The sequence below is a fragment of the Pleurodeles waltl genome, chromosome 11 (genome assembly GCF_031143425.1).
Source record: "Pleurodeles waltl isolate 20211129_DDA chromosome 11, aPleWal1.hap1.20221129, whole genome shotgun sequence".
Classification (NCBI taxonomy): domain Eukaryota; kingdom Metazoa; phylum Chordata; class Amphibia; order Caudata; family Salamandridae; genus Pleurodeles; species Pleurodeles waltl.
This window is the reverse complement of record NC_090450.1, coordinates 338,793,569-338,815,764: the sequence shown is the minus strand read 5'-3', so window position 1 is coordinate 338,815,764 and position 22,196 is coordinate 338,793,569. Positions and strand designations below refer to the sequence as shown.

General features: G+C 40.8%; 1 protein-coding gene across 1 annotated transcript in view; it reads left to right on the top strand.

The window, feature by feature from the left end:
- The window catches only part of BOK (BCL2 family apoptosis regulator BOK), a 157,841-nt gene that overhangs the window by 1,566 nt on the left and 134,079 nt on the right, over positions 1-22,196 (top strand). The window lies entirely within an intron of this gene.

Genomic DNA, 22,196 nt, shown 5'->3' with positions numbered 1-22,196 from the left:
AAAACAATAGGCCCTGCCACTTAAGGCTTTAAGTGGGCCGGTTACCTACGGGTCGCAGAGCCTATAGTAATTAGAAAAGGATATTGAAACGGGTCCCTATCAGGCCCTGTGTTCATGTTCTTAACTGGCAAAGCAACCTATCTCTGAAAAAATGAACGTAAGAAGTTTTACTGTAATCCATGTCAGCAATTTCACCTCTGTTTATATTTCTTTTAACACTCTTATCGAATTTAAAATTAAGGAAGCTATTTCTAGGATGTTGTTTCTGTATTTCTTGCCGCTTAGCATATTCCTCTTGTATAGTGCATTCTTTGACCTGTCACCTCCAGGTGTTATAAAGGACCAGAACTGAAAGCTCTGGAGTTCAGTCTGAAGACAGTGCAAGTTTCTTACTATGCTTGTCAGTGAGTAAAAAAGGTTTACAAATACCTGGTCACCCAATCCTTGGAATTTAAGCAAAGAGCACAGGACAATGGGAAAATTCCAGTTGCAATTGTGGTTCTGTGTTAAAGAGGTACACAGCTAACAACCAGTGACATAGCCAATAGTGCTGTCTGGTTCTAGGCGATTGGCAATTGTGATTCTGTGCAAAGGAAGTACACAGCTAACAACCATTCACAAAGCCAATAGTGCTGGCTGGTTTGAGGCAAATGACAGTTTTTGTTATATATCTAGATGAAATAACAAAAAGCTCAGAAAGGAACCAAAATACTGGCCACTTTGCACACTAGTGAAGTCACAGAAATGTAGTTTATATGTTTGTCACTCCCTTCATTACATAAGACCTTCCCCCTTTCGAGACCTCCCCACTCCCTTTTTTTTTTTCTTTAATTCCACTTAAAGCCCTGTGTCCACTTACTGTACAAATTAAGCCATGCATATAATAGGCATAACTATGCAATGGGGTATTCAAAGAAGTGGCAGCAGGGTGGTGGCGGAGCACTCAGTAGCAGTTACTGAAAGGAATGCTGAGTGATGGAGATAATGAGAAAAACAGATGTATAAGAGGGCAAAATAAAAGCACGTTACAACAAGCTTGTGCCATCTCGCTTGACACCTCTGATAACAAGCTGTTGGTACAGCACCTAGAGAAGGTGGAGTGGATGACGAGGATAGTCCTTGATTAATCTGAGACTCTTCTGAAGGGTAGAGCCACACCAGGGCAGTGCCCAGAAAAATAAAATACCCCCACTTCGAACCATATCGAAAATGGAACTGAGAGAGCGAGTGAGGCTGGCATTCAATCAGGCTGGTAGCTCTCCCTAAAATACATAGGGAAAACATTTTGATCAAGCGGTGTATTTTACACTTCAATTACTGACGAATATTGCCAAAAGGTAGACATTTCCCAGGTAATTCCACAGCTGCTTGCATTCTCTTGGGGTTGGCATTGTCATTTTGCTCTTGCGATCAGATTTCCTGGCAGGATACTATGCATTTTACTATGTTCTGGAAATATTTTAAAGTCCCTAGGAAAGTTTGCATTATCCCCCCCCTTTAAATGTTCATCATTTTACTCAAGTGCGCCCTACTTTGTTGTTTTTAGAGCTGTTGACTGCCGAGATAATTCCTTATGTCGCTAGCTTTCTTAGACTGCATTACGATTTAGGAATTTAATTGGAGATTGATTGTGATGACATAATCTTGGCAGATGCAGAGAGTTATTCCGTAACGAGATTGCGTTTTTTAATGCTTTATATTTTTAATAATTTGTTGTGTGTATTTATGAATTATGGACTGTTTGTTACCGTGATGCTTTTCTGTTTCTTCATTTTACCCGAATACAACGCTTTGATGATACTCAGAAAGCTTGTTTCCTATTTGCTGATCCAAGTTTTGAAAACTGCCCCTCCTTGCAACTTGTGTCACAGATTAAAAGCACAAAGTAGTATGTTAGGCACCCACAACAGTACTTGAATAGTTTTACTTCATGGCCACTGCAATTCAGAATTTCTAAGGGTGTGGGGTTTTGTGCATATTTTTGGATTTACCACACTTGCCAAGCCACTCACTATAAACTGCATATTTTGTAGATTCCCAAAACAATCTCAGACCGATCACAAGTTACTAAAAATAAGCGTCTACACACGGTGCTCTGTAGTGGAAGAGAGTGGAAGGTATTATACTCGTATAAAATGAAAACACAGTGAAACATTTCTGCAACAGAATGTTCCGTATAATAACATGTAATTTGCATTTTCTAGTTACATCATTTATCCTACCTCACCTTCCTCCATTGCTGCGCAACATTCTCTACTTTTCTCAAGAGCGTTGTTGTAGAGGCCTACTAAACCCACTGTGCAAAGAGCAAGACACTAAGGGAGGTGGCCGTCGGTGTAAAATTGGGTTTGATAACTAAGGTTGGTATTTTTGTAGTGTGTGAAATGGTCTAAATAAACCAGAAAGAGTCCCACTTTGTGATGATTCTTAGACAGCAAACATATAATAGTGTCTGTATTAACATATTATCCTCAAAGCAGGTAGATACAAATGCTTCCAAGATGTTCAATAAGCTCAAAACTTTCCTTATTATTTTGGGCCACTACAGACTTTGAAGCACTAGCCCTGTGGGTACAACAAAATGTCTCCTCGTGGACTGTAAAGCACCCACTGCAGTTCTCTGCATCAGTTGGGTCCTAAATACAAAATATGGTTCTTCCGTTTGTTATCAACCATGATTATCCTCTCAATTAATAAACCAGTAAATACATAACTGCAATAGATACCTGACAGAGGAGGGCAGGTGTTTTACTGTGATAGATACCGTAGGGGGAGCTGTAGAATGGGGATACAGACAGCTGGAGATCTGTGTAACAGGGACAGTGTAACTGTCATAGAGCGCAGGGAGCGCTCTATCAAGGGAATAGAGAGCAGGAATATCTGTTAAACCATGTCAGACAAAGGAACAGATGTGTAAACAAAATAGTTTTGCTGTGTTAATACTGAGTATGTACCAGCAGTGTGTGAGATTCACTTGCATGGTGTGCATTTCAGTGGAATAAAAAAAAGAGACCATAATTGTGTCTTTCATCCCTCCTTACAGATTTACACCTGCTTACTACAAAAAGGAGCGTAGGTATGAATGAGTGTATACATGCTGATTCTTCAGCATTACAAATTGATTCATGCAACATTGACAGGGTCTCTTCTGGTCCTGATGAAGGCTGACTGGCCCCTGGGGCAAACTAATACTTTAGCATCTAGACCCCGCAATGTTGGGGTACTAATCAGCTCCCAGCTTCCTCATGGTACAATGTGTACTATTTTTAATCCTACAAAGTAAACCCTTGAATAAATAATCTGATTGGTTCTTTCCTCTAAGTAATTTTATTTCTACACGTTCACATGTACCATAATTGTAGATGAGGGTCTCCGCGAATAAATATTCCACAAACAATACGTAGATGAGAGTCCCAGATAAACCCTAGAGGGATGTCTTGAAGGGCAACTATACCCGTGTAAAGTTTTATCCTAGTGCCCCTTAAATTAGTGGGCCTTATCCAATATATTTATACATCAATTACCTTCTGGAAGATAACCTATTCTCTAGTTCAGTCATCTCTCTCAAATTGTATAATATATAAACGAAATAGTAAGCAATAACTGCTAACAGCAAATGCAGTCTAAGATGGTCAACAAACAGCAGAAGACCTACACCAAATAGGGAGCGATCATCTGTTCAGAGGGTGTATTTACAAATAAATCAACCCTCCTCCTTCCAGTTAGTTCCTCTGTCAGAGTTCCTCACCAGCTTTGTGCATATTTGTTAATGTATCTCTTAGGCAGCGATTTGCATAAAGGTTATGACTGTGATACATTTGCCATTGTGGTGCGAATAGGAAAAGGCAGTCTCCTTCATTCCAGGACTCACAGTCGAGTGTCCTGGTATCCTTCAACAAGATAATCATGAATTCTGTCATCGATCTCTGAAAATTCACATTCTAACACCCTCCTCATTCCAGGCATCCGCATTCTCCCCTCGAGTATTGTCTTTGGCTCTTCTTTCAACCATTTTCCCTCACCTATTCTCCCCCTTCATGCCAGTCAGATACCGAAGACCGGTTACCCTCAAAGCTAAACCAGCTTAGACACGACCATTTTTTGGGATTGTTAAACAACTTGGTCACTGAGAGAGGCCAGTCTCTGATCGTTAAATACGTACCACAGCCATATAGATGTGAAAGTGATACACCATTACTGTACGGTCTGCTCCTTGCTCAAATATTGTTGAAAGAGACAACATATCTCACAGCATCAAGGCAATATAGTTGGCAAAGAGATGTCTCACAACGCTCTTCACACATCCCAACTGTCACAGATAATGTTAGATGGTCTTCCTGCATGCTCACATACACAATTCAGTAGTAGAGCCATATAGTTGCCAACTGGAGACCCCCTGACATGACACAACTAACTGTTCAATGGTGAGCCAAATACTTGGGTGATATAAGAGGAACGTAGATACAAAAACACACTAGAAAAACTCCGTGCAACCTAAAACACAATAGAACCTCACAGGTCCTCACAGAATAATACACAACTGTTTTTTTTAAGGAGGGAAATCATTATTCTCTTAGTCCTTCAGTGGCCCACATGTATGGGTTTCCATACGACATGCTCTATTACAATCATATTGCTCTTACCTCACGCATGTATTTTGGTACTTTTAATGCACAAAACGCACTGGTTTTTTTAAACAATATATATTTATTTTTTTGTACATAGCACATTTTATGTGCATAGTAGGTACATCATTACACACGCATCAAATCACTCGACAGGTAGTACACTGCATCATTTTCCACACCTAACGTCGTCCGGAGTCACTACAACTCGCTGCCCCATCAGTTGACTAATAACAGAGAAGAAAAAAAAGGGACAGTAAAAAAATGTGCTGAACTCCGAGACTGTCACCGTGCAGTGATTGTGAATGAAATGTGTTATGGTGCGACCATTCCCGTGTATCGACAATAAGGCGGCGGTTGGGCACTGTGCGCAATGTATTCGCGTGTGATTGCAATGTGTGTGGGGGGCGGGCAGCCATGTCGTGAGTTTGGCGTGTTCACATTATGTCTCGTTCAGGTGGAGCCAACTTTACGCCCTGGATCTCCTTGCAGTGAGGTAGTCGGTTCGTCTCACACAGCCGCAGTCAGGTGCTCCCCCGGCCCTCGCACGTCCTCACGGCAGAGCACAACGGATACCTCCATGGGCCAGCATAGGGGCATGCTCTGCCCACGCTCCATGCGAGGCAATGCCGAGGCTTTCCAATGCATTGCGATTGCCGTTCGGACTATAAGCAAAGCTGGGTCCATGAAATGGTTAAAGGCGGCCCCTCCTCGCCAGCATCGGTGCAACTGGACACGCAGTCCAGGTCTGTTCTGCCAGTGGCGCCCGCAAGGGCCAAACAGATCCCCGACCGGAATCCACAGGCAGTCCCAGAACACATGAATCATGTCTGCTGCAGTGACAGTGGGGTATATTTAATGCAGATTGGCAGGTGTAAGGTATGCTCTGTGTGACACATGAAACTATGTATATTGAACAGCTGCACTGCGCGAGACCTTATGCGCTAGGCAGTCGCTCTGCTCCATTGTTTCCAAGTTAGTGGGTGACAAAGGTCATGTTTCCACACCCACCTAAGCCACTCTAACGCATCCTGATCTTTGTGTCACAGGGTCTTAGCAAGCCAGGCATCAGTCACCGCCCACTGCCCACAGAGTAAAGTGTTTGCATCAGGGGGTGGACATGCACTGGTAAAAACCCATATTTCACAAGGAACTGTCAAATATGAAAACTATTTCAAGGCTCCCTGTAAAATATGGGTTTCATCATAACGACTGCGCTCAAACTGCCCTGTAGCGCTTTACGATCGCAAGGTAATCGGGAGTACGAGGCAAAAACGCAAACCGTCCAGCACGTTGTCTGGCCGTATTCATTCACTTATTTGATATAGAAACCGCTTTTTTTCGTAAGACCTGCAAACTATATTTTTACCTCTCCTGGTTTTGGAAAATGTCAGAGGAGGAAAAATAAATGCCCGTCCCCAAAAATGAATACAAGTGACCCATCCCGCCCCCTCCGGCAACCACCGGCTCAAATTAAGCACTGACGAAAGGTAAACAAAACATAAATGTTCTAATTCCAATCCGTGACAATTGTGCACTTTGAAGTAAACAATTGCTAGCTAAATACCCAATAAATAAATATATAATATTAAAAATAGATAACAATCTTGTAGTGGTTTATGAGGCCACCAGAACCCTTTGAAGGCATTATTGTACCATATCACAGTCCTAAAATCACACAATTTGCGACTCTGTACTTATGGTTAGGGCTGACTTTCCATTGAAAAGCCATTTTTGTTTTCTTAACAACTTTTGGTCCTTTTCAATCTATCTTTAATAAACTTTCTGAACGTTTATCTAATTTGGGTACGACACAAAAAATGTGTGGATCGATCGGTCAAGGATAGAAATAAAAGTGCAGTCAAAAAAGTCTTTTAAACTTCTGTACAAATCTTTCCTTTCACTACAGAACAAAAGCTGAATGGAATTAGACCATACCTGGCATGAAAGCTGAACTTTGCTTAAGGCAGGGCGGCCATTTGCTTGGTTTGAAGTAATTCCATTCAATTGTTTGAGAAATTAGTGTTACAATAAAGTGCCAGGTGTGCTTGAAAGAAGTAAAGGATGGTCCACTGCATCTTGAAAAAACACATAACATGCATCAGTCTCAAACTCGGGATCACAGACCTGGCAGCAGGGCAGGATTTATTATATAGTCTGGTCTTTTAGATGATTCTGCAGACTATTTCTCAAATGAAAGAACATTCTGAGATTTTCATTGATTGAGAGATCTGGTAATATTCAACCACATCACAAAGTGCCTGTCCCATATCAACGGAGGCACAACCACCATTTTGAGAGAAGCAAGGAATCTGAGCAGTTGAGATTCAGTGTGGCTCTTGTGAGCAAGGCACGCAAAGAAATTGCACAGCCATCTGCTGAGGAAGAAATGATCTGTGGTGGTGGTGGGGGACGGTGGGGGGAGATTGAAACCTGAGAATACCAGGGTTTCCTTTGGTTTTTAATTTCTTCAACCACTGCTCCAGGCGAGAATAAGCTCAATTCTAGGCGGGTCATCAGCAAACTTTGTGACAAGAGGCTGAGCAAGAAGCAGAGGACACTATTTCGAATATGAGAAGACATCTCAAACTGAAGCAGGAAACAAAATACTTGGGATGCCAGTGGGCGAGTTCAACTCTTGAAGCAGAGGAGAGCACAACTGTGCTAAGCATTCCTACAGAGGTGCCGCCGCAAGGAGAGCAAAAAAATAATGTGCACCTCACAATCTTCCTACTGTGCCACATGGAGTGCAAGATCAATGCATGATGAGAACAATTCCCAAAAATATGAAAAAGGAGTATTATATACAATACAATGAGTGAAAAGTAGTTTATAAGTTACCATTTACAACAGCCGCTATGGAAAATAGTGAAAACACTAAAAAAAAAACACAAAAACCCCAAATCCACCCCCCATAAACAAAAACCCCAAAACAAAATAATCTTTTTTTTGACAATCACTGACAAAAATCGCCCAAAGAGATTGTCTCTAACTCTCAGGGATGGCTGCCAGCGTGGGGGATACATAGTTTAGGGCTGTCCATAGAGTGGGCTGGCCACAAGAGGTCTGTTTGAAGGGCTTCCCACCAAAAACAGACAAAAGTGTCTGAATATTATTAATAGGTTCCCACCAAAAACAGACAAAAGTGTCTGAATATTATTAATAGGTGCTGAGCCAAGTCTTTCCTGGACCATTAGCAAGGTAGAGGGGCTGGTTGAACATTTGATCGCACTGTGCTTGAATGGGTCATAACTGAGCCAAAGAACTCCCTTGCATATTATGGTGTTTCAGTTGATCATCAAAACTCCACCTTCGCTGCAATCAGTTCTATTTTTTTCACAACATATTGCAATATGGCAGAAGGTTATGAGACTGGGTGGCAACCTCAGCATCAGAGAACGAAGTGTCAGATGGTCAGAGGTTGGGGACATTGGTCGAAGTCTGTGTCAATAATTTTACAAATATTGTTAGCTGCTGTTTGAGAGCTGTGCAATGTACCTGAGAGCTAAGCGGCAACTAGCGAACATTGCCTAGGTGGTGTTTTCTGTTACAGCATGGAAGGTAGTGCCTTGATTCCTTCACCTAAATGGAGGCACATGAGCCATATTAGTGTGGGTATCCATGCAGCATTTGGAGATCCATCACCTTGCTCAATGTAAAAATCAGCAGATGCATGGTGGTGTGGGTTATGCAATTGAAGGGATGGCGATGTGCATGTCTTGCTGGGGACAAAATAATTAGAGCCTGATTTAGAGTTTGGCGGGCGTGTTACTCTGTCACATACATGATGGATATTCCGCCTGCTGGTTTACAATTCCAATAGGATATAATGAAATCATAATACGGCGGATGGGATATCTGTCACATTTGTGATAGAGTAACCCCATTCGCCAAACTATAAATCAGGTCCTTAGTTTGGTTGGGCATGTTGCTTGAAGTGACAGGATCTCTTTAAAGGCCTGATGGTCGTGATAGCTGATTTGGCAGTAGGTAAGCAAAGATCTGAGTAGGAGTAACTAGAGGATTACATCCTTGTTGTGTCTGTCCAGGCAGAATGACGAATTAACACAACAATGACTGTTTTGTACTTTTTAAATCTGTTGATCTTCGCCAGGGCCTGACAAGTCCCCTGAACCATCACATTTCCATTATTGTAGATGTTATTTTTTATATTTAGAGTTTTTATAAATTGCCATGTCTTTCCATAAGGAGAGTTAGATGTAATATAGAAGGTGAAATACAGAAAGTGTTTCGGGGTAAAGTTCAGTCAGTGACTGGAATGACTCATCCCAGTATTCTTCACTGCCCTGGAGGTGTGCAGGTTAGCTGAATGCCTTTTTGAACAGCTCAGTTTTCAGGCAACTCTTAAAGCATAGATAAGATTATTTTCAAAGGCTTGGGATCATTGGGATCTTGGTCCTTGAACTCTTAAGGAGATGTTTGAGCAACGAGCTACAAACAAATCATACTGATCAGGGGTTATATTGCCCTTCCATCAGGAGATGAGCCATATTAGTGTGGTCACTGTATCGATTTCGGGAAGTCATGAACCGAACCAACTTTTGTGATGATATGAACCTTATCTCCATTTACAACATGTGCTATGACAGGTTGCCACGCTGACACCATTATTTTCAGTACCAGGAGTTCTTTTGTTAAGCAGGGGCGCTACTCTTGGTGGTTCTTTTGTGCTGTACAAACAGAAAGATTAAGATTTTTTTCATTCTATGAATGACAAGCCACTCCACATAGAAGCAACACAAAGGATCAGTTCCCTCCGCGAAGGATCGCCAGGTTACACATTGAAAGTATCAGTAACAGGAACCTTTGGATTGGAACCTCCTACAGGATTGCTGTGGGGAATCTAGATTTCCAGTCATGCATCCAAATAACTTTGCAATAGTACTTCTTCCCCCTGAAAACACAATATCAAAGCTCAGGGTTTTCAGCTTCCTGAAGTGGGGGACAGCCATATATGTGGATTCAGGAGACCCGCTCCATATTGTATAAGCTCTCTATCTCGATCTCAGTTCCCATGATGGCCTCTCACTGAAGCTTCTTTGGAGGTCTCATCTCATTGTTTTTCTTGGCACTGGGACTGGGTATCAGCTTCATGTGCCAGCAAGTTGTGTTCCGAATTTCAGTCTCTGCAGTTGAGGACAAATTGCCTTGGCAGTTCTCAATTGTGCACAGTCGCTGACCAATAAAGCAACGCAAGCAGTTAAATCTACCAGCGAGTCCATAATTAAGACCTCTAACAAAATCACATAAGCCACCCACTAGTCCACTTCCATCATAGTTATGTCAGATTAATAGCCAGCACAGAACTGTCTCAGTGAATTCATATTATTTTTATTATTATTTATTTTTAGCGTTACTCTTGTGTTCTTTTTGCGGTATCATTTAGGGACACAAGACTGCTCCATGGATTCACTCATGGAGAACTACTCTGACAATAAGCCTTCTCAAGAGGACAAGTGTGATTCGATGTCTCACACCCTAGCAATCACAGCCATAACTGAGGGGAACATCAGCTTCCAGGGTAGCCACAAAATTATCTCACACCTTTCAAGAACCACCAGGAGAGAGAGAGAGTGTGAGTGTGAGTGTGTGTGTTAGGATCCAACAGCACCAGTACACTCCAGGGATCTGTGAGGGCTCAGCTGTAGGCCTGTCATCTCCTCTTCTAGTTATGTGCTAAGAATTGTTCCTCTTGCAGCCCCCTCATATTTCCAATAGCGCTGGCAGGGTGCTATTTTAATGATCTCAATGATGACAGCCACTATGACAGAAATAGTTTCTATAGGTAAGCAACGTTTTACTATAAACAACTCCACATATTTTTATCGCCTTTTTCTCCCCTCCAGAAGCCTCTCCTTTCCAAACTTAGTTGAAGGTCCCAAACAAAAGAGAGAAATAAGACTGCACCACCAGAACTGGAGTTCAAAATATTTCTTCATTTATTTACTCACAAAGTGCTTGTAAAAATGGCGACGCATTTCGGCCTTAGCTTTAAACAGGCCATAGAGTTCGTTGTGGTAGAGTGCCCTTTTATGTTCCAAAAAAATACTCCCTCTTCACACACACTTTGCACAAACAATACGGCATTATCCATCCAGTCCTGGTTTTCCAATGTTGTTTTTGCTGCTTGTCTTTATTTTATTTTGCCTTTTATGGGAGTCATAATTGAATCTATAAGATAATATAGCATAATACAATATCCTATAGTATAATTTTTTATAAAGATAATGAACCTGGTAAAGTACCTAGTAAAAGTTGATTATCTTCCTTTTCACCCCTTACTAAATGCTTTGTATATATCATTTCCACTTACTAATTTCTTTATGGTGATTTATTCTCTCATCTTTATATCACTCCTATACTTTCTCCAACACATCTAAGACTGGGGTTCCCCCTCAGTTACTGCTATTCCGCTAATCAAGTAATACAATTTACTTAATTTCCATCAAATGAATATTCAGGGTAAAAGGCATTGTTTTTATCTATATAATTTATTTTCCAAAAGTTAAAGTGCACATACATAATTAAACTATCAAACCTGTTTATCATCTCTTTGCACTGATTTCATCAATATATCTTATGTGCTGCTGATCCATAGTAAACAGTCTGTCCATTTAATTTGTCCAAAATTACACTATAAAAATTGTTGAAATTCTAGATGTCCTTCAGTTGGAAATTGATCAGATACATACAGGTACCAACAATTAAAGCACAGTATCTGTCAAATGATGCACACTGTGGACTATCTTTATAATGAAGTTTATAAGGTAAAATATCTCACAGAAGTGCAAATGCCTTGTTATATAAAATATATTTAAAATTAGTTATATAAAATGTAGCACTCCAGTAACTCACAATAAGTTCAAACTGCTTAAACCCACTGATTTCCAATAAAATGATTAAACAAATTATTTCCTTCAATTTTTAAGATAATTTTAAAGATTATTGTAAAGTGACTGAGAATGTTTTTAGATGAAGTACCATGTAAGGTGCATGTGCCCAACCCTAAAAAAGTTTATTTAATTGAAAAACCATATAAAGTGCCTGTGCCTAACACTAAAAATCGTATTATTTTTGCTATTTATTTTGCCAATTTTTAAATTTTAAGATTTTTTCATTTTAATTGATTACCCTATTTTTGAGTACTCTAAAAGTCTCTTCTTTTTTAACAAAATACTTATCCTATTACATATCATATTTAAAAGTGAATTCCTTAATGAGATACCAATTCATCTTAATCTTTCTGTTAAATTTCTTCTAACCAAAATTCATTGTCTACTTCTAATGAAACTAGATAACATTCTTAAGGTCCCATATCACAAATGAACATGTAATTCTGCATCTGCATTTAACCCCCAGGGACTCTCCGTTCCCATTAAAATTATTCATCTTGATTCAGTTCTTTGCAGATATTGTTATTGATTTCCGCCTCTGGGACTGGGGATAATGCACTGTATCCCATAATACTGTAGTCCTGTATGTTATCCATTATGTTCCCAAATATGCTTTGCCATGGAGTATATCATATCTTTATTATTAATTGCTCTTAGATGTTGAAGTATACAGAGTTTTAGTTGTTCACAGTACTTCCCACGTATTTCTTACCACATCCACATTCCAATACATAAATTACAAATGTTGTCTCACAAGGGATTTTTTCTCTAAATTTCATTGTATTTCCTTTATATGTTTGAAAAGTGGATGTGTTTTTTTTTTTTTTCCCCAAAGGAACATGCTTTGCATTTCCCACATTTTCAAAATCCAAACTTCTGTTCTAACCAATTCGAGATGTATCTCTTTTGTGGGGCCATGTAACTCTTGGACAAATATTCCCCTAGTGAAGATGCTTTTTATATGTAACTTGTGGATGAACTGGTAAATCCTTTTTAATATCTCATCTAATCGCAATAAATTCCAATTCTTATTCAGTGATTATTATTTTTGTGTTTTTTTGTTTACCTCAGGACTAGCAGTGTCAAATCTCATAATGCATCTAATCTCATTTTTCTCAGCAGTCACTGAGATTTCTTTTCTTTGGCATCAGAGGTTTATTTAGTTTGCGTTTTCTTGCTCTCATCATCGCATCCTTCAAAATAATATTAGGGTATCCTCTTTATGTAAAGCGCAAATACATGTCTTTCAAAGGCAGATTCATCTAACAGTTACGCCTAACCCTAAAAAATTCACCATATGGTATGCTCCATTTGAGAGCTCGAGGATGACCACTGTTAGCGTGCATCAAGCTGTTCACACTTGTGGGGTTTCTATGAATCTGCGTGCATATCATGTTTTCTTTTACATACACATTCACATCAAGATAATTTGTTGTACTAGTTTCATGTGAATTTCAACTGTTGTGGATTATCACTGAAAGAGACTATGGATTTCTCTAATGCTTCTAGTTCTCCTTCCCAAATCAAAAACAGGTCATCGATACAACAGGCCCATAATATCACATGTTCTAAATTTTTTCATTACTGTCACACCAAATGGTTTCTGCTTCCCCCCCCATCCCAATACTAGATTAGCATACGTTGGCACAAAAGTACCATTCGTTGTCCCTTTCTTTTGTAAATAGTATTTATCAACAAAGAGAAATATATTATGAGTTAAACAGTATTCTAACATCTCCAGAATCATCCCTGTATGCTTCAATAAACCAATGGACCTTGCTCTAAAAAAATATTTGCAAGCCTCAAGGCCATCTTCATGTCTCATGGAGGTGTAGAGGGAAACCACATCAGTGGTTGCCATGATGTATTCTTTCTTCCATGGGATGTTATTACTCCGACTGAGAAGGAAGGCTAGGAACGTAGGAAAACTAAAATATATCAACAAATCTTGAAGTGTTTTCTAATAAGGATCCTATAGAACATACAATTGGCCTTCCTGGTGGGTTTGTTTTGTTCTTATGTATTTTCGGCAAGAAATATATTGTTGGAATGATGGGATCATCTGTCTTTAAATACAATACTTCCTATTCTTCTAGGAGACCTGCATCTTGCCAGTTTTTTAATTTACCATGATATCCTACCATATTATCAGCCATGGGGTTCTTACTTAGCTTGATATAACTTGCTTTATCATTATGTTGGCTCACTGCCTCATTAATACATTCCGTACGATCAATGATCACAATAGTGCCTCCCTTATCTGATGCGTTAATAATGATTGCATCATCACTTCTCATCTTTTTAATGCTTCCCAATCTTCTTGCACCATGTTAGTCTGTTTATGTTTATCTGTCTCAAGAGCAATTCTCATCAGGCCTTCTACCATCACTTCTTGAAACAGATTTATCTTATTTCCCATAGGGAGTTGAGGACAGAATTGTGATTTGGGTTTACATCCACTAGAAACTGTACAGTCTGAGATGCCAATCGTGTGGCATTGTTCTTGATCAGATAGAATTTGCTCATTTACCACTTCAACATTGTCTTTGGATTCTCCTTCCAATTCCATAAGGCTTCTAAGATGTTCCATCTCTCCAATATTTATAAGAAACATCTCTTGTGGTTTACTTTTTCATTGTAATTTATTTTGTTGGTTTCTTGATGCAAAATACTTTTTTAATTTTAACTTTCTAGAAAATTTGTATAAGTCAGTCCTAGCAGTGGCAAGGTCCATTCCAACCACGGGGCAAAAGGTCAACCCTTTATTTAATAATTTGATGTGTTTGTCTTTTAATGATCTTGAGAACAGATTGATGACTAGATCCTCTTGCTGCTCCAACTTACTGATATTTATTGTTCGCTTTCTCTTTTCTTGCCTCTTCCTCTTTGATATCATTGTGCTCCTACGCTCATTTTGTTTTGTATGCCTCTTCCCATCTGGCTCGTTTCCATGTTGTAGAGGCGCATCTCTCCTGAAAAATCCAATGCTGGACCTTTTGTTAAGGGGAGTTCGTCCCCCAAATTTAAATCTGAGCTTCAAGTTGATGTTCAATTTCTTTTATTCTTTGTAATGTTTTGTCCAATTTTCGTTCTGCTTGAATAATGTTTGTATCAATTTAATAGAACATTCCACTGTATCCGTTTGCCACTGTTTGAGTAGATCGGCATCCATATCATTGAGTGTAGGAAATACAAATATCCTCAATCCTCTCGGAATTCTTCCACACTCTATGTAATTTTTGTAATTTTTTTTTTTAGTTGTTTTCTCCCACCATTTGTTGACTTCCATTTTGTTTTTCGCCTGTTCAAGTTCCTTAATCAACGTGTTGTGCAAGACTTCACAGTTTTTAGCAGTAAGACATTCTGATCCATTTGTATTGTCATTTTCATCAAAAAGAGTTCTGCACAGTTCCTTTTGTCTTAATATTCTCTCTTCCATAATATCAAGATTAGCAGTTGTTTGACAAATATAAAAAAAAAAAATCAAAACTGTTCAAGCACTTTCCTTATTTATATTTTCTGTATTATAGTTTCATTTAACCAGATCCAGTAATCACACAACACACATTAAACTTTTCTTACTTGTAACTTCCCACTTCTAGTTTACCAGTTGTGTGTGATTTCTTATTGGAATATGCTCACTGAAACAATAACACTTAGTCCATTAAAATAAAAAAAATAAAAGGCAAAAAGTACACTGTTGCACAGTTTCTTCGTTTTGCAATTCCAATCAACAGAGCGACACTATTTCAAAGATGAAGCTTTGGGAGAAGTATAGTTTCCAAATGTTCTCTTACCTCTTCAAGATTATTTATGGTTCCTTTTTCTTGTAAATGTAAATTTTCATGATATGCTTTTCGTAAAAATAATGAATATTTATCGACTGAATCTGGCTCTCATACCGCATTGCAATATGGCTTATTACTATGTGCCAAAGCCTATTCCATATCCCATTTACTCCATTCCACGATTGCCTTTGCCCTTCGGTTGCTCCAAGGGCTTTCTGTTTCAAACTAACCTGACTTGTTGCTCGACTCTGAGCCAGTTACAAATAATTCCACATATATGTACCATGACTAATATATATATCTTCAGGGTACACACATGTAAGGATAATAATACAGCTATACTTACCTATTTGTACTTACCGTCTCAATATTATGGTCCTTAATTGTTTTGACACAATATTCAGTCCGCACCATATTTTTGGTTCTAATTTTAAGTCAGCGATCCCTTTCAACCCCAGTAGAACACTTTAAAGGATGGTATTATGTGGGCACACTGCTAAAAGTTCTGGCACATTGTTACTACTTGTTTTTTGAGCCTTTAACACCTACTGATTTGTTTCTTTAGGAGCCCACTGTAAACAGTGTTGCAGTAGATTAGAATGGCCATCACAAGATCTGTTGTCAGCTCCACCTAGTATAGAATTCGGAGGAGTAGAAAGATTCTCCTGTAGAGGGAGAACTGCAAGTCAATTTCCTTGACCATTGTGTTTGCCTTGTTAATGAAGGAGAGTTCAAAATTAAGGAGGACTCCCAAATTCTTGATGTTCGATGCAGGCAAAATTGATAATCCTTGGTTAGGAGGCACTGGAATTGTGGTGTTGTGGCTTTATGACCCTCCCAAAAGCAAAATTTTTGCCTTGGCTATTTTTTGGCAAAGGAACCCTCATCTAGAATAATACATTTTCCAAAAAAGGTGTAAACATGGGCCAGAATCTCCAGCCTGCTTTCTGGCTGAAAGTGGATTTGAGTATCATCGATATTCCCTATCCTGTCAAGATGACTCTGATGTTACCACACGCCTTGCTTCTTGGTGAAAAGTACATTGACAAGGAATTCAACCCCCTGGGTTCGGTGTCACAGCCATGCTAGCCTCCGGTTCCAATAGTGAAAAATAGGTCGCAGTGAGGTAGTGCTGTGATAATGGTGCTGTCTTTCTCACTGTTTTCATCCCCCCATTTAATATAGCCTTAGAACCCGCCGTAGCAGCCTCTACCGGCTATTAAAGGCCCGCTCTCGCGTTAAAGGCCCGAGCCGAAGGCCAGGGTCTTTATCAAGGGTGAGGGCCTTTAATAGCCGGTAGAGCTCACTACGGCGGGTTCTAAGGCTATTAGAACATTCTGCCATTAGAGGGCAGAATGTTCTCGTATATAAAACAAAGGCTTCACGGAACCGGAGGAGATTTAAATCCCCTCAGGCTCCGTGAGGCTTTGTTCACAGCTCTTACTGTGAATAAAGAAGATTGGAATGTTGGCACTCCGGGTTTTTACCGGCCAGTAAAAGCCCAGAGCACTCCATTGTTTTCAATGGAGCTGCCAACATTCCAATGTTCTAATATTCATTAGTTTTCCAATTTAACGAAGGCCACGGGAATAAAATAGTTCAGTTTCCAGTTATAATTAAGATTAATTGGACTGGCAAATATTTTAGATGTGTTTTGAAAACCAATTGTTAGTGTAACTTTATCTTTATCTTGTTTTGTGTGATAGTAAGAGAAACACATGGAGCAGTATGTTATGTAGTAGTTACAATTTTTACATATTTCAGATGATAACCACATCTACATAGCAAACTTTACACAACTGTAGTTCTTTGGTATGGTGCCAATTCCCAGAGATAGTGTTAGATCATAAGTTGTCCAACCTTGCAGCCCTCACCTCTTCCTCAGAAAGAAAGGCACACATGTATGCCAAACTGTAGTTCCAGTGGAGTCCCAGACTTCTATAAGTTGTCAGTAGCCAGAAAAGGGTAAAATAAACAAAGAGGGATAATAGGGTGTCAACAAATGAGGGGGAGAAGGAGATTATGAACGTGGGAGATGGGCCTAGGGGTGGCCACCTTGTGTTAGGCAGAAGGAGAACCTGGGCTTTATAATGGATGGATAGATATGCATCCATCAAGGGAGGACGTATGATTGAGTCATCTGCAATATTTACACTGAAAGGGCCTTAACAAGGCCCCTAAATCTCCGTGAATAATTCCCTAGTCCTCAAGTTGTCTCTCACTGCCTTGAATGGATATTTATATTCCATTGTTTTTCACTGTGGGGAAGAGTTGTGCTGGTACCTGGGGACATCTTGTAGAAGTAATTTTCCCTCATGGTGAGGTTAGGGATTTCATCTGTGCCTTAGGGAGTTTCCCCTCAGGTATAGACCAACCCGACTTTCTCATTTTGGGTGAGCCAGTTGGGTCCTTTGGTGGTCCTAACATGCAGATAGTCGTCTTTTCCACCCTTTTCATCCGACTTTTATTCTTTGTGTCACCCAGGAATAACCTATATCTATGGTTTTTCCTCAATGTTGTATGTGGCTATGTCAACCCCTGGCTATCTCACAGTGGAATGGAAAGGTCCTATTACAAGACCACAAAAAGCAGTCTGACGGGCCAAGAGAGAAGTGAGGACTCTTTTGTTTTTGTTCAATGGTGACTTTCTACTCTGGTGCCCCAGGCATTTTATGATTAGCCATGCCCTCTCCACCCAACTTGGTCGTTTCCCTGCACCCAAACCTCCTACTGAGCCTCTAATCCCTCCAGTGTTTAACTGTGTTTGCCAAGGTTTATGGCCAGCTTGGAGGTCCTAGAAAGTTATCTGCACAGTTGCTCTAAAATGGCACACCACAATGACCACCCCTTCCTCTCCATTTTCACTCTTATATTTATAGTAATCTTACGTCCTTATTGTGTTATGAATTGTTTTGTTGCTCATGAACGTCATGTGGCAGAAGCCTCAAGATGTTGTAGTGTTCAGTGTTTCCTTCCTTGCCCCACCACACTGCTTATCCAGGATCAATAGCATACTTTCCCCTTGGACTCTGGATCGCTTTATCAAGACTGGGTGGCAGGAATCTTTTAGGCCTGGTCTGAACTTCCCACCCCAAGCAGTGTCACCCGCCCTGTGGGAGGATCACCGCTTGACCCGCTCCATGTGAATCCTGAACAGCAATCAAATGCCTGACCCATGTCTAGACCCATGGCATGGACAGGAGTCTTCTTCTGTGATTAAGACTTGTGAGGCATGGTGCAGCAACCTAAGCTGCCTCCAGTACATCTCAGGTCAGGGCAAAGGGGTTCTAGGTCGGTGTGCCTGATTGCCTTATAAAACTTAAGAATCAATGTTTGCGGTCAGATGATCGTTTTTAGAGATCTCCTCTTCAGATCGCAGCTGCAGGATCACACTGTAAGAGCAGTTGCCAATTTGACTGTCCAGCCATGCACCGAGATACTCACTCTTTGGTGAAATAACAGAACAATCAAGACTTTACAAGCAACAATATGTTGGGTAATGTGACTCAAAAGGTAATTATCTCTATGCTCATCTTCACTAGTTCATGTCTCTCTCTATATATAGTATATTTCACAGACTGATCGGGAAACTAGTGTTATATAGATGAGGGTTCTAAATATGTAGAAAAAACGTATTTCAACTGGTTTTAACGTACAGACGAGTCATAGTGAAAATATCTGTCATCCAGAATTCTGACGAGTGATCGGTGTACAGACAGATTCATTAGGATTTAGTAACTTTGCCTGCAGAAGCCTCTGAGAGATCCTGGATTCTGTTAGAAGGGTACTCCGATGCAACAAGGCCCACGCATGTTCACATGTCATGTCAAGGTTTCTAGAGTGGCCAGAGCTCAGGGCGTGAAACACATGTATTACAAAGCGACAGAGCTCTAAACAGGAGAAGAGAAATTGATAACACGTTTTGGATTATCCAAAGGTGAATAATCAGATGTGGTTCACCACATTAATCTGTGGCTACTTGTTTCAAGCCATGTAAAAGGTCCATAGATAGTGAAAGGGAAGCAGTTGGCATGCTGATGCCAAGGAGACGCCAGTAGCTGGAGCCTTTGGTTGTTTCCATACCTATATGCTTGGAGAGTTACAAGGATCCACCTCCTTATGGAGGAGTTCATTCTACACACCAGATTATTATAGTTGAAAGCATGTTTGATGAGAAGGAAAAGGTGATAAGCTATCTCTACGGAATGCAACACTTGAACTTGCTGGAAGCTGTTTATTGACTAGATTCTTTTTTTCAACCTGAATGAGGCACTATTCACAACTCTTTGCTGCTAAAAAGCTCTGGAAAGTGCCCATCTACAATAAATTCTCATAGGTGTGGTTATCAAAGGCACTAAAAAGAACAAATTAGCTAATAAGCACGACGTTTTCTTTGTGTTCTATCGAATTTTCTCTAGGCAAAATCGACTCAGAAGGCAGGAATACGGAAAGTAGCATGGACCTGCCCTAGCTCTACAGGCACCTCTGTTAGAAATGTCTTCAAACCCCTTCCATAGAAGGCTGTCCTACAGAATCTCCAGTACAACACCTCATGCGTCCCACCACAGATTCCTGAAATACCAATGTGACTTGAGTTCGAGGATAAGAAAAGGAAGTCAGAAAGCTGCCAGCCTTCGCGTTTTCTAAATATCCAGAGACTACAATAGGAGAATATTCGCTTTTCTCTAGGTGCAGTTTACTGCTGGGCCCAACAACAAACTTTTCAATCCTATTTTTACAGGCCGAACTTCTCAAATTGAATCTAAACTAGCACACAAGCACCTGTTAAAAAAAAAAAATACCAATCTCGAAACTCAAACTGTACCAGTAATACAGAGCAAATTATTTGACAAAATACTCCTCATACATTGAATCAGAACTCCAACTCTGCGTGTACCGTTGTTACAAGGAAGTAAGCTCAAAGTAATGACTTAAAAGTGTCAATCCTCACACAGAGGAGGCAGTTATGATTGCTTTCTCTACTCGACAGACTCCCATAAGCTTGAAAGGAAAAATGGGCAAAAATAAAACACACGCTCAGTCCCAGGTGATTTACTGAATTAATTCCAGCTCCGTTAAAACCTTCCATCAAGGAACGTGGCTCAACTACACAGACCAATAACTTCTACTGTGTTAAGTGTCAGAGGAAAATGCAAGCCAGTTCAAACCTCCCTAGTTAACAGCAACTACCCAGACTCACTCGGACCTGAAACTGCTGCATGTAGAAAGGGAAGAAGATTCATTTATTTTTAAAGAACTTGAAATGGCAATATTGAAACTAGTACCCCACCTCTGTGGATCAACCAGGTGAGTGAGAAGAGAATCCAAAGTGCTCGAGTATGGGAAGGTTTCACCAAGAAATCAAAGATGCAAAGTTCCCAAGAAATTACATTTAATTTGATAAATGACAAAATGAACACTGTTAGAAAATGGGGTCTCTAGTTGGGAGTCGGTTTGCACCCTGTCCAAGTAGGTACCCTCACTCTAGTCAGGATAAGGGAGATCGATACCTGCTCAGATAACTCCTGTCCACCCCCTTCGTAGCTTGGCACGAGCAGTCAGGCTTATCTCAGAAGTAATGTGTAAAGCATTTGCACTTAACACACAGTAATAAGTGAAAACACTACAAAAGGACACCACACAAGTTTTAGAAAAATAGCCAATATTTATCTGTGTAAAACAACAACAAAACGATAAAAATCCAACATACAGTGCTAAAGATATGAATTTTACAAGATTTACTAAAAAATACAGTTCCTTGAAGTCGGTACCTCCACCTGGGGCTATCACGGCGTCATCATCAACAAAACCAACAGTTCAGGCTGGCTGCGGTGTCGCGGAGCCCCGCAAACAATACCTCTGGAATTGCAGGGCATCGTGATCCTTGTGCTGAGCCCTGGAAAGTGGAGTCGCTGGCATTGCGGTGTCTGTTTCGGAGTCGCTGTGGGAGTTGTCGGGCCCTTGAAGTCACATGCATTGCAGATCGAACTCCAGGCTGATGAAGTCAGGAGCGCTGGCGTGGATGCCTTTGGGGCTGTGGGCAAAGCAGGACGATGCGACGTGCGGTGCCCACAGGTCACGGTGCAGGCAGCGGCTCGGTGATGGCATCTACCAGCGTCGTTGCTGAAGCGCTGTTGTTGGTAGGCCCAAGTCGGTGGTGCGGGACGGTGCTTTGTGACCCTCACGAGTGGTGTCCACAGGCCACGGTGGAGGCACGGATGCCTGGTTACGACACTGGAGTCGATGGTGCTGGTGTCAGTGGACTGGGGCTGCGGTGTGGGACAGGACGGTGCTTCGTGTACCTCACAAGCGGTGCCCACAGGCCATGGTGAAGGCAGTGGTGCCGGTGTCAGCAGGAGCGGCGTTCTCAGGTATGCCCAGGCTGCGGTGTGAGCTGGCGTTGACTGAGTGCAGGGCCCACATGTTGCGCTGCAGGCAGCGGCTCAGTGTAGTAATCCGATGTCGGTGACACCAGGGTCACGGTGCGAAGTGGGGCAGTGCAGCTCTGTGCAGCGTCAGCAGGCAATGGCGTTGCAGTGGTTTTTCTTCTGGATCAGCACAAAACACACAGTTCCCGGTGCTGTAGGAAGAGGAAACTGAAGTCTTTGATATCCCTGAGACTTCCAACAGGAGGCATGCTCTACTCCAAGCCCTTGGAGAACTTTCTCAAGTAGGACACACAACAAAGTTCACCCTTTGCACTCTTTTCAGGCAGAAGCAACAAATGCAGGCCAGTCCAACAAAGCAACATAGCAAAGGTACAGTACTCCTACTCCAGCTCTTGAGCTCTTCTCCTGGGCAGAGGTTCCTCTTGATTCCAGAAATATTCTAAAAGTCTGGGGTTTTGGGTCTACAAATTATACCACTTT